The sequence below is a fragment of the Abramis brama genome (genome assembly GCF_963993115.1).
Source record: "Abramis brama genome assembly, chromosome: 14".
Classification (NCBI taxonomy): Eukaryota; Metazoa; Chordata; class Actinopteri; order Cypriniformes; family Leuciscidae; genus Abramis; species Abramis brama.
The window spans coordinates 36893848-36908326 of record NC_139976.1 but is presented as its reverse complement, the minus strand read 5'-3'; the positions used below and the strand labels follow the sequence as shown (position 1 = coordinate 36908326).

Sequence of the window (14479 nt, the reverse complement as noted above, 5' to 3'; positions counted from 1 at the left end):
TAATGGAAACTTGTTTTAACACAGAATTAAAACGTATATCTAAACCAATTATGAGATAAAAAGTCACAATTACCTTTTTATTTTTTTTTATTCCGTGTCATGAACAAGCTTCCATAAGATATAGCCCTCATTAAATGTTGTATATCATATATATAGCCTATATAAAATAATATCCTACAAAACTACAAATCCCATGATGCAGTGGTGCGAGTCTGCGCGCGTGTGCGCGTCTGTGGAATGAAGGGCGCACTTGTTGAGTTTGGGAACTTTCAGAAGCTTGAACTTCTCCCTTTGGACGCAGCGGAGCTCTCTGTATCACCGGGCAACATGGATTTAGGCTTACTTTGCTCTTCGACGACTATGTTGCTCGTGTCGAAATGCTTGTCAAAGTTTAAATTGAGTGTCTTTAGTGTTTTGCGGGTTAGACACACCGTTATAGCGCGCGCGAGTCATAAATAACACTGACTGTAATGATGAAGCGCGATCTCTCTGAAGACGCGCGTGGAATGGATTGATATTGACATATTTGAAGGTAAATCTGAATGAGAGAGTTGTAAAGACAGTGAGACAGTGTAAAGGCTCATTTGAAGGAGCGTGTCATGACACAATGGGACTCTTTATGGACTATCAGTGGACTTTATATGAATGGAGAAGATGTGCTCCGCCAAGGTAAGAGCTGTGTCAGTATTCCCTCCTGAAAGACACTGTTAGAACTACAGTATTCTAGACACTGCTGGATCTGATGCTGAAAGAGCCACCTCGACTTTGATTATTCACGTCAGATGACAGTGTGTGTGTGTGTGTGTGTGTGTGTGTGAAGTGATGCGATGCACCTGCACAAACTGATAACCCATCCAGCTGTGTCATGTGAAGAATCTTTTTTTTGCACTGCTCATACTAAGATTATAAATGTCTCCAACCTCCACATTTAACATGTAATTTGTAATGATTTATTTGAAGTGTGCTAGTCTGTCACAAAAGCTAGATATCAGTAACTCTGAGTTAAAACTTCCAATCACTGTGTTTTCTCATTGACTTAAAATCATTGTTTGGATTCTGTTTACCTAACCAAAATAAAATAAAATGTATACAAAATATAACTGCAAACTTTTCTTGTAAGGAAAGGTAATTTACTCTTTTAAAATAAGTTTATTAATTGCCTCTGTTATCCCTATGTTTAATCTAATAGCCTGTTAAATGACAGTTTGCATTGTGACAACTTACCCCATATAGTGTGACAATATGCATGTTTAATTAACTTATATGTATGTATGTATATGTGTGTGTGTATTACACCTTCTGTTGATGTCTGAAATGAGAGAGAGAGTGAATAGAGCCCAGTGATTGGCTGGTAGCAACTGCATCAATCATTTGATTGGCGTAATCAGAGAGTGTTAAAGTTCAGTAGAGGTCAGTAGATCAAGCTGATGGACAGCTCAGTGAGTTCTGCTGGTCTCTGCTGGTCTCTGCTGGTTATTATCTGCAGTGCTGATCTACACACGTGTGTTTGTCTCCTCCTGCTGGCAGTCTGATAGAACTTCCACTATTTTTTTGGTTTCTCATTATTGCGGTCGAATGTGTACAACATGATGTGCTATTACTAAAGGAGTGGGACTTGATATATATATATATTGTGTGATGTATTGCTTCCAGGAATGTGACAGATTTATTTGATCCATTGTTGAGACAAATGAACAATTGCATATTGATATATGTTGTTTATGTAGTAGTAAGCTACTTCAGACAGGGCTTAAAACATGTAATGCTTCACTCCTGTCACTGTGTTATTTCTGTCTTTGTCTGTGTTGGGTTGATTAGTTCAGGTCTGTCTTCCCCATGTTTGTTTCTGTTGTTTCGGATTGATTATTCGTTCATTTCAGGTGTGTCTTGTTAATTTGCTCTTCAGTTTTGTGAGTTCATCTTTAAATAAAGCTGATGCCTGTAGATCCGGTTTCATCCTCGTGCAACCCAACTCAGAGTAGAATCAGTGTTTTAATGTTTCTGTTAGTGTTTCTTCTGCATTACAGTTCTGAAAACAGTTTGATTAGGGGGGAAAACACTTGTTAATAATGTTTTTTTACATTTTTAATTGTATTTACTTTTTTGGCTTTACTTTATAAAAGAACTTTATACTGAAAAGAGCTTTTGACTAAACCTTGTGACTCCATTGATCCTCAAACTGTCGGCAGAACCTGATTCAGCAGGAGTGTGTGACGCTTATAACACTCTGCATGTTTGCAGTGCTAGGGTGAATAAAGAACAGGTTGTTTCAACAGATGCATTGTTATTTTTACTCAAAAAACACGATGTTTGTAAAGGCTATAGGTTATGTATTTGAGGAGAGAAGAGAGTCTAATGTTAGGCTATACAGATGCACAGCACCTCATCTTTAATAACACAGGCTTCCGGCCAAATGAATTAAACGACAGGACAAACTTTACAGTACGATAACCTGTGTAACCTGTAAGTTGATGAAAATGAACCGCGACGCACCGCTCTAATGATGGACAAAACACGGATCTCTGACTCTTGCTGATGTCACGGCCGGCTCGCAAGCCGCGACAAAGAAGGAGATGACACGTTGAAATGATATGCAAAAAGGAATAACATTTATTAAAGTAAAAGTAATAAAGTAATAGAATAGACCAACACAGGAACAAAACAACAACTAAGACGACAACAAAATGGCATGAGAGGAGAGCCCCCCGTCACGACTGAAGGGAGCTGCATTTGTTTGCCGGCATCAGCTCTAGCACAGGTGTAAACCATCAGTCATCATGACGTCACTCACTCCAACCTACAAAACAAATAACAAAAGACAACCAAACCCACACAATATGACCCACACTGAGGTCGTAACACTGATTAAAATAATAATAAATTTGAGCTTGAATTTGTTCAAATGTTAATGTAATGACACATGCAAGAGACTGACTAAAGCTACATAAAGCCAGGATACTAACTTTGACAACATAGTGTTCAATTATTTAAAAAAATAGCTCTAGTGTTTTTTTCATCTTCAGTACGATTAATATTGATTTAGTTTTAGTTTGTGTTTGTTCCTGTTAAAATTCTCTTTTTGTTTTCACTCCTTGAACCGGTTCAGAGCCGTGACTTTAGCTCTCCTATCTGCACTTTTCATTACTTTAGATCTTTTTTTATTCTATGGCGTTGTGGGAAACATGCAAAGTTGGTCTCATTATTTTAGTAAGCTTATTAATCATGAGGACTTTCTTTTTAATCATGTTATTAATTTTTGATGAGTATCTTTTATGCATTCGTTTATTTTTTCCAAATATCTCCATGACTGTGAGTGTTTTTGACTTCAGATGAAAGTGTTGATTTGCTCTGTTTGTCACTGATATGGATCATCAGGGTTTCAGATATGAATCAGTCTGATAGTTGGACTAATACTTTCCACATGTAATCTTTGAAATGTTTTGAAAAGCTTCACATTTCTTTAGTCCTGCGAGCTTCACGTACTTGCAGTATTTCAGTATTGATTGTCCACATTTATCTAGTCTGTACAAAGAAAATGCAGCTAAACAGTAAAACGACTAAACCATGGGAATCTCTAGTAGTCCAGTACGTCTTATGAATAAAGCACTTCTTCACTCGTGCTGTCAGTTGTGACAAATGCGCCAGAAGTAATATTAACTATGATTATGAACATCTCCTTCTCGACTCATTGAACTGGACTCCCAAATTTTCAGACATTTTTACTCAAAATTGGATGCAAAATAACCATTTTTATTAAGAACACCACTTGCTAAATTAAACATGCGATGCAACCTGATGCTGTCATGTGATGATGTCGCATAAATGTGTAACATTGTACAATTTGTACTGTATCAAATGCAATAAAACTGGTACTTTTTTTGACATTATCCTGTAAGTTTACAGACATTTCCTTTAACTCTAAAACCCAATGAAATGAGTGATTGAAAATATAGGCAAAACATCAATATGTAAAACCCTTAATATTTACACTGAACCCTTACAGGTGAAACTCGAACAATTAGAATATCGTGCAAAAGTTCATTTATTTCAGTAATTCAACTTAACAGGTGAAACTAATATATTATATAGAATCATTACATGCAAAGTGAGATATTTCAAGCCTTTATTTGTTGTAATTTTGATGATTATAGCTTACAGAACTTATGAAAATTCAAAATCTCAGAAAATTAGAAAATTTTCATAAGCTGTAAACCATAATCATCAAAATTACAACAAATAAAGGCTTGAAATATCTCACTTTGCATGTAATGATTCTATATAATATATTAGTTTCACCTGTTAAGTTGAATTACTGAAATAAATGAACTTTTGCACGATATTCTAATTGTTCGAGTTTCACCTGTATGTTTATAGCCTTTTCTTTGATATCACAGCAGCGTCTGTTCTAAACCCAGCCAGAAGATGGCAGCAGAGCTCTATCACTAACACCACTGGCACAGGAGCCGAGCTCAAGCTACCAGTTTCTACTTCTGTATTTTATGGCAATCATTGTCTTAGAAAATGAATAAACACATGACACCAGTAGATCTCAGCATATTCTGACTGATGTGACACCATTGGCTCAACTGAGCTGTGAGAACTCGAGTTTCTACAGTATTTACTGAAAGTGAACTGAACCGTCTCAGTCCTTTGTGTTTGCAGGTATCAGTGATCCGTTTCTTCATCCACATTAGGTTATCTCTTAATCATACTCCTAAATCCTCTGGATTACAGTAACATCTCAGTGTTTTAGTTTACTGAAGTGTAGCACCTGACTTATATATAGCCTCTCACAAAGACTTCACAAACTACTTGGATGGGAACAACATGTTAACAGTCTGACTCTGCAACTGCATTCCACATGCTAAACTCAGTGCACTCGCTGCACACAGCGCCCTCTTCAGGACACTGCTTGTGTCTGTGACAAAAAAAGTGCTTAAAATACCTGTTTCTTACCAGTGTGTGTGTATATGTGTGTGTTTATTTTATTTGTGTTATTTGTTTTCTATTTATTTATTTCATGTTTATTTAGTAATTTTGATACATTTATTGTAGTTGTTTTTCTATATTTATTTATTTAGCTATTTTTATAAATGTATTTATTTATTATTTTTTATTTAGTTATTTTTATATATTTATTAATTATTTTTTTGTGTATTTATTGTTGTTATTTTTGTATTTATTGTAATTATTTGTATTATTTATATTTTATACAAATAATTATTACAGAGGACAAAACCTGCAAAAACAATAAATATGCAAATAAATTAATAAATCCAAATATTCTTGCATAAATAAATAAATATATGAATAAATAAATGTGCAAGGAGATAAACCAATGATTAAATAAATAAATAGATGCCCCATTAAAAAAAATAAAAAAAATAGAGCATAAAACAAATAAATGGTTGAGGAAATGCAAAATTGAAAGTTATTTTTTCTTTTCTTTGATTATTTTTTGTTTTTGCATTTAGTTGCATATTTATTTTTCCTTTGTGCAACATGCTAATGAGAGGATGTCAGCATCAGTAGGTATATATTTATTATTTCTTTATTTATACATTTATTTTGTTAGATAATATTATTATTTTTTTTACTTTAAATGCATTATTTAAAATATTATATGTGCAAAGAAATGACTTTGAAATCAAAGTATATCTTCCCAACTCTTTTTTGAAGACCCCTGTATTATGTTGTCTTTTGAGTTGTTGGCAACCTCTTTAATTCATTCTGTTATGCTTTCTCAGACATGTTATCCCTTAAAAAGGCAGATTATCGTGGAATATTCCTAGTCTTGAATCAGCCACTTGAATGGCATTGATGAAAATGTCCCAGTTGCTAAGGCCTTTAATGCAGATTAATGCTCCATTCCCATGCAGCTGCCTTCTACATATTTCTTATCTAATGCATATGCAGCTGTTTATCGCACAAGCAATGCTCCAGCCGTGTGTTATTATAAATCTTCGCTTTTACCCTTTTGTCCAGAAGGCTTTGGAGGTGTTCCTTAACTTTCCTCTTCATTTGTTCGCAGCTTTGTGAGGGCGGGTGGGTTTTAGATCTCAGTAATACCTAGTTCCGCTTTAATAGGATTAGGCTTTAGACTACAGGGTGCTGTGTGTGCCAGCCAGATCTGCTTCTAGGATGTCAGGTGAGCTTCAAACTATTACAGAGGCATAATGGTGTTTACAGTCTTTCTGAGGGAATTTCCATCTCACCTGTAATGTTATCTGACAGTTTTCTGCTGAGCAATTGTTCCTACTGGAACAAATTAGAAAATGTTAAATACTGTAAGCTTTGGTGCAGGTGTGCAACTGATTTCAACAACGGCCTGGTGTAAAATATTGCATTTGTCCTTTTTATATATATATATTCCTGCAGTTCTCAGCGTTGGGGGCTTATATAACCAATGAGGGAATAGATTGCACAAAACCAAGAGCCAAGAAAACCTTCAACATGATGTAACTAGTATAACCACCTACACTTCAGTGTTTTTGTGAAAAGAGAGATTTTTTTTCCCCTCAAAAAAGTTTACTTTGATATTATGGTTAAACCAACTTCTAATTGTTAGCAAACAAAAATTCCACTTTAAATTTGATATTTTAGAAGCTTTTTATTGTTTAGGAATCTGAATTAAGTTTCATGTGTGGTTTATTTAATAAAAATACATGATATTGCATCTCTGTGAAATGATGTTGCAAATAGAGTTGTCAAAAAGTACCAAGTCGGTAAAAAATGTGCCGCTTTGAGCGCTGTTGAGCGGAATCGTAAACGCCTCTGATTGGCCATTGTACTCACGTCATGTCTCTGATTGGCTACAATGATCAGCACTTCAAAAACATGTTGTAAATATCCATCGATTATGCTCCTCACTGAGTGCTTGCACAGATACAGGCGGGAGCGCTCCCGCTTTCAAACACTCCCATGTGTTGATCATTGTAGCCAATCACAGACATATCTGATGAGCGCGTGAAAATTATGGCCAATCAGAGGTGTTTACGATTCCGCTCAATTCCAGTTCTGACTTGGTACCGATCTCTAATTGTAACACTGAGAAATTAAGTTGCAACTCTGAGAAATAGTTATAAATGAGAAATAAAGTTGGAACTCTGAGAAATAACATCGCAACTCTGAGAAATGATGTCGCAACTCTGAGAAATAACATCACAATTCTAAGAAATAATGTCGCAACTCTGAGAAATGATGTCGCAACTCTGAGAAATAACATCACAATTCTAAGAAATAATGTCGCAACTCTGAGAAATGATGTCGCAACTCTGAGAAATAGTTGTAAATGAGAAATAAAGTTGCAACTCTGAGAAATAACATCACAACTCTGAGAAATATCATCACAACTCTGAGAAATATCATCACAACTATGAGAAATAACGTCGCAACTCTGAGAAATAACATCACAACTCTGAGAAATAACGTCGCAACTCTGAGAAATAACATCACAACTCTGAGAAATATCATCACAACTATGAGAAATAACGTCGCAACTCTGAGACATAACATCGCAACTCTGAGAAATGACATCACAACTCTGAGAAATAACATCACAACTCAATAACATCGTAACTGAGAAATAACATCGCAACTCTGAGAACTAACGTTGTAACTGAGAAATAACATCGCAACTCTGAGAAATGACGTTGCAACTCTGAGAAATAGTTGTAAATGAGAAATAAAGTTGGAACTCTGAGAAATAAAATCACAACTCTGAGAAATAAGTCGCAACTCTGAGAAATAGTTGTAAATGAGAAATAAAGTTGGAACTCTGAGAAATAACATTGCAACTCTGAGAAATAAGTCGCAACTCTGAGAAATAACGTCGTAACTCTGAGAAATAACATCACAACTCTGAGAAATAACGTCGCAACTCTGAGAAATAACATCACAACTCAATAACATCACAACTCTGAGAAATAACGTTGCAACTGAGAAATAACGTCGCAACTCTGAGAAATAACATCACAACTCAATAACATCGTAACTCTGAGAAATAACATCGCAACTCAGAAATAACGTTGTAACTGAGAAATAACATCGCAACTCTGAGAAATAACGTTGCAACTCTGAGAAATAGTTGTAAATGAGAAATAAAGTTGGAACTCTGAGAAATAAAATCACAACTCTGAAAAATAAGTCGCAACTCTGAGAAATAGTTGTAAATGAGAAATAAAGTTGGAACTCTGAGAAATAACATTGCAACTCTGAGAAATAACATTGTAACTCTGAGAAATAACATCACAACTCTGATAAATAACGTTGCAACTCTGAGAAATAACGTCGCAACTCTGAGAAATAACATCGTAACTCTGAGAAATAACATCACAACTCTGAGAAATAACGTCGCAACTCTGAGAAATAACATCACAACTCAATAACATCGCAACTGAGAAATAACGTCGCAACTCTGAGAAATAACATTGTAACTCTGAGAAATAACATCACAACTCTGATAAATAACATCACAACTCTGAGAAATAACGTCGCAACTCTGAGAAATAACATTGTAACTCTGAGAAATAACATCACAACTCTGAGAAATAACGTCGCAACTCTGAGAAATAACATCACAACTCTGAGAAATAACATTGCAACTGAGAAATAACGTCGCAACTCTGAGAAATAACATCACAACTCAATAACATCGTAACTCTGAGAAATAACATCGCAACTCAGAAATAACGTTGTAACTGAGAAATAACATTGTAACTCTGAGAAATAACGTTGCAACTCTGAGAAATAGTTGTAAATGAGAAATAAAGTTGGAACTCTGAGAAATAAAATCACAACTCTGAAAAATAAGTCGCAACTCTGAGAAATAGTTGTAAATGAGAAATAAAGTTGGAACTCTGAGAAATAACATTGCAACTCTGAGAAATAACATCACAACTCAATAACATCGCAACTGAGAAATAACGTCGCAACTCTGAGAAATAACATTGTAACTCTGAGAAATAACATCACAACTCTGATAAATAACATCACAACTCTGAGAAATAACGTCGCAACTCTGAGAAATAACATTGTAACTCTGAGAAATAACATCGCAACTCTGAGAAATAGTTGTAAATGAGAAATAAAGTTGGAACTCTGAGAAATAAAATCACAACTCTGAAAAATAAGTCGCAACTCTGAGAAATAGTTGTAAATGAGAAATAAAGTTGGAACTCTGAGAAATAACATTGCAACTCTGAGAAATAACATCACAACTCAATAACATCGCAACTGAGAAATAACGTCGCAACTCTGAGAAATAACATTGTAACTCTGAGAAATAACATCACAACTCTGATAAATAACATCACAACTCTGAGAAATAACGTCGCAACTCTGAGAAATAACATTGTAACTCTGAGAAATAACATCGCAACTCTGAGAAATAGTTGTAAATGAGAAATAAAGTTGGAACTCTGAGAAATAACATTGCAACTCTGAGAAATAACATTGTAACTCTGAGAAATAACATCACAACTCTGATAAATAACATCACAACTCTGAGAAATAACGTTGCAACTCTGAGAAATAACATTGTAACTCTGAGAAATAACATCACAACTCTGATAAATAACATCACAACTCTGAGAAATAACGTCGCAACTCTGAGAAATAACATCACAACTCAATAACATCACAACTGAGAAATAACGTCGCAACTCTGAGAAATAACGTTGCAACTGAGAAATAACATTGTAACTGAGAAATAACATTGTAACTGAGAAATAACATCGCAACTCTGAGAAATAACGTTGCAACTCGGATAAATAGTCGTAAATGAGAAATAAAGTTGGAACTCTGAGAAATAACGTCGCGCAAAAGTCACAACTCTGGGAAATAAAGTCGAAACTCTTAGAATTGTGAGATAAAAAGTTGCAATTACATTTTAAATTTTTTATTACATGGTGGAAACAATGGTTGGTCTCCAAAGAAATTGCAGAGAAATTGTAGAAATCTGTCAGTTTGTATATTGATTGCAAACTTTAGTATTTTGGCGATTTTGGGCTGTTTCAGACACTGATGGGTCTCATCTAAAAACCTATGCCATTTTTCTCAGAAGACGACGTGTTCCAAAGTCTCCTTTTGTGCTCCATTTATTCTCGTTGCTGTAGGAGAAGCAGATCCATCTAACTGTGGAGTAAACACACGTGAGATTAAACCTTCAGAGCTGCAGCATCAGATGTAAGACACGAGGGCTTCCTTCTGTAAGACTCCAGGGTGTTTTTTCTTTTCAAGCTTGGATTTGCATAGTGGCGAGCCAACTGGCCGGCCGAGTCCATAAAGCACAGCAGAGCATTACTTCTGACTCTTGAAGCGCAGACTATTCAGCGTGTTTGACCGGCAGGCTTGTTGCTCCCTGTAGCTTTAGACACATTTCACTGTCGTCTGCTGCTGTTGGAAGTGAAATATCAGGTTAAGATCAGTGAGTGATATTAATATTAGACGTTTCTCAGTTTAGATGAGTCATTAATATGCATCAAAAATGTATGGAAGTTGCTTTAATTCTGTGCTGTTTTATTTTCTCTCTATGGGATCTTCTGGTCTTCATGCACAGACTGACTGCATGCCTGATGTAGATGCTGGAAAAATGCTTACTACAACTACTATTATGAAATTAAATGGAATTAAAACATGCAAAAACTTTCAGTTGAAAGATGTAAATGAGTTTGTGCATGCATATTAAGTTAAGTCTAGTTAGTCTTTTTATATAGTTTTTAAGCGTAGAATAAATCCACTGGATTGTATTATAATAGCAGCAAAACTTGAGTGTAGGAATCTTGTGCAAGATGCAATTTGACGTGCAGGAACACAGAATGAAACTGACAACAATGACCCAATGAATGAAAAGCAATGATCAGCAATTTCCATTCACACAGGCTTTTTTTTTTTTTTTTTTTTTTTTACAGTTTCTGATGTGAAATGAATTTCATTAGTGATGTACGAACCGCAGAATCGTTTTGAAACGAATAGTCTAAAAGAACCAGTTCGCGGAAATGAATCGATCTTGCAATCACTATTCCACATACTAAAGATGCAAATGCATACGTCACAATACTACAGTATGGATAGAAACTCCAAAAGCATCATCAGATTGTAAAACGCTCAAAGCCTCCCCGTTCCGTCCGCTTCGGGAAGCAACACCTCTTAATGGGAATGGATGGCACCATTATGTAATCCTAGACAAAAAGAACAGATCAACTTAGAGGAGGGGAAAAACTGTGAGGGTAAGAAAACAAACAATGAAAAGAACATTCAAAGTTTTCTTTCCACTTCAGCTCAGTGTTCATAAAAAACACACTTTTTTGCTTCGTTCAGCCTTCCCTCGAGGGACTGAAATAGAGAGTTTGGCCTTGGAGAGAGAAAGCGAAAGAGAGAGAGAGACTTGTGTTTTTGTGTCTAATTGTGGTGGTGATTGAGAGGGAGAACAGAACGGAGAATGAAAGCGTGAAAGGGAAAGGGCCCTCGGTGACACGCTAGTAACCATGACAACTAGTCCTCGGGGGCCCGACCCCCCCCCCCCCCCCCCCCCCCCCCCCCCCCCTCAGGGCTCCACCTCCAGCTAAACACCCACTAATTGGGCCACTTCGCTTTGTGCGTTTCTCCCTGATCCTTGTGCCAGAAATATCAACATCCTTGTTAATTCTCTGTCATCTAATCATTTTCTCTGGAATTCATTTGCGAGTCGTTAATTGTGCTGCTATAGATCTTCGGCATCATAAAGAATCCAGAATGTGTGACGGAACAATGGAGTCGCGGCTCATATAAACCCTCCAAAGTAAATTATACGAGAGCGCTCTGTCTTTTTGGAAAGACTTGCGAAGAGGATCTTAAACAAACTTAAACCTTTTGTGGTGATCGGAGCCTTTAGACCGGTTTAGTCGGCTCGCCACCAAATGAATTCAGTCTGGAGGGCTTGAATATTTATTGCTGAACTCTGCTCTAAAGCAAACTCTGTTCACTGTCTTATTAAAATATGCATGCTAAAGAGATTCATCTTTATTCAGCGTGGGCTTATCTACCTTCCTAGTCAGATGTAGGTTTTCAAAGCGAAGGTATAATATGAGTAAACAAATGTTGCTGTTGTAAATGAATTTTACTATAATGCATGTTTGTGAATGAGTGAATGTTAAGCTAAATCATGGACTATATAAGACTAGTTTATTCTATGTATGTGCATTAGAAGCATAGAATATATGTACATTTGTGCATGAATGTCTGTATTATGATACAGAACTTTAATCTAGAAAACTGACAAACACCATTAACTCAAGTGAATGAAGTCATCAGCAGTTTACATTCACAGGTTGGAGCTTCACCATTAATCGTTGCAAGATCGCAATCTCGACTGAATATCTTATTCATAAATGTGTAATATGAATATGCAATCTTATTCATAAATGACATAGATTCGGATATGTCTGTTAAACCTTTGACAATCCAATCACAGCGAACATTCAGAATCAGATCTGCGTTCTGACCCAGAGAGAGCAGTTGTCACGAATAGATATGAAACAGCTTCACAAACAGTCTTTTCAACCACACAGTATCATTATTTCTGTGTTACAGTTATTCAGATGATCACAGAAGTACTGGGATAAAATTCGCCAAAAAATCGCCTTTTGAAAGTAGCTTGACACTTATACATACATACATACATATATATATATACCTGCCTCCACTCACTCACTCGTTTCATTTGCTCAGGATGAATACTGTTGGTATTACAGGGCTTGAATCTCGCTGTGGGATTGTGCGTATTGTGCATAATTTTACTCATTCCTGCAGATTTTGTGCTAGCACCCAAATTGTGTGCACATATAAAACAGTACTAAAGGCTCTCAGTACTAAATTACGTTTGTTTTCGCTGCTTATTGCGCTTAAATACACACAAAATAATGTCAAAATGCCAGTCTTGGCAAGAATTCACTTAAACACAGTCAGTTATGTTTTAAAGGGGTGGTATAATGCCCTTTTCACAAGATGTAAAATAAAAAAGAGTGTGTGTGTGTGAAGTTTTATCTCAAAATACCCCACAGATATTTTTATATAGCATGTTAAAATTGTCACTTTTCAAAAATGCACCGTTTTTGTGTCTGTTCCTTTAAATGCAAATGAGCTGCTGCTCCCGGCACAGGGGGCGGAGCTTCAAGAGCTTGTGTCCTTTTACCTCACACACACATGCACTGGAAATTTCAAAAACTTTTAGCCTTTTATGTTCAAACCGGAGTCGGACAATGATGGAGAGACTCAAGAAGAAGTGACAACATGTAGAAGCAACAGGACATTTCTGAATGGTTAGTTGATGAATTTATGGAGCTGATGTGTAGTTATCTTCTAGTCATTGATTAGCATATTCTGTCTTGATAATCTATAAATCGTGTTCTGGGGTTTATGTTCTGGGGTTTATGTAAATTTTAGGGTTAGTGATGTCACTAACCCGGGAGGAATGTTGTGTAGTCTCTACCAGCCGTTTGTTGTAGTCCTTAAAAAGCAAATATCTCCCTTTGCTTTGAACTTTGAGCGTCGTAACTTTGCAGATGTTGTTTATGCTCAAACAGCAACATTACACACTAACTAAAGTTAGAAAAGTGAAATCATAATCAACCACCCCTTTAAGTGAACATAAACAGTTGAGAAAGAAAACACTTGTAACAGTATAATGGATCTGTGCGTCAGGTCTTAAAGTGACAGCAGCCTAATTATGAGATAATATTAAAAATATCTATATGGCCGTTTTTCCCCCATGGTATCGATGTGAACATGTTGAGTGACTTGTAACTGTGGCTGGAGAGTAAAAAAGTTAATGTCAACCCCTGTATACAGTATATATAATTATACATATTTTCTTTAAGCTTTTGACTAATGATATCATGAGGTATGTCAAGGGAAACTGTTTAATCATAATATTTAGGGCTCAAGGACACATCAAATGTTATGCTGAAATCTGTTACCTGAAAATGTCAAACATTTAATTCAACAGCAGCTGATTTTGTAGTCGTTTGACATTAAAATATAGTTGTTTATAAGACTGATCATCGACGTGTTCATACTTGAGTCAAGTTCGTCCTTCTTCACCAGTGTCTATAATTAAAACACACGGCTTTAAATCACATGCTGTTGTAGTGACTGATGAAACGTCTCTTCACAAAGACTAATGAGCAACTGAAGTTTACACTAAAACGGATGTCAGATCATAACTTAAGCTTGTAAACGGAGTAAAATGGAATATTTAGGCCATTGTGAACTTTGAAAATGTACTTCATACTTTGGAGGTCTGAAGGAAATTGATATAAATAAATGCTATATGTCTGCTTTCTGAAGACAGTTGTGTAACGTTTTGCATGCCTTTGTGTTTTAGAGTTTGACTGCATTCAACCAGCAGTTTGGAAGTATTACATCAGGGAATTTGCAGGCAGCGTAATTGCCTTACAAAAAAAAACTTCTGCACATTTCCCAGTAAATGTTTACTGCCAGA

The 14479-nt window shown here is 35.9% G+C and overlaps 1 long non-coding RNA gene across 1 annotated transcript in view; it reads left to right on the top strand.

Moving 5' to 3' along the window:
• The first annotated feature begins 214 nt into the window (after positions 1–214).
• The window catches only part of LOC311096731, a 68917-nt gene continuing 54652 nt past the window's right edge, over positions 215–14479 (top strand). The window contains exon 1 of the long non-coding RNA XR_014609075.1: positions 215–669. This is a non-coding gene — a long non-coding RNA (uncharacterized lncRNA). The remainder of the gene's footprint in view (positions 670–14479) is intronic.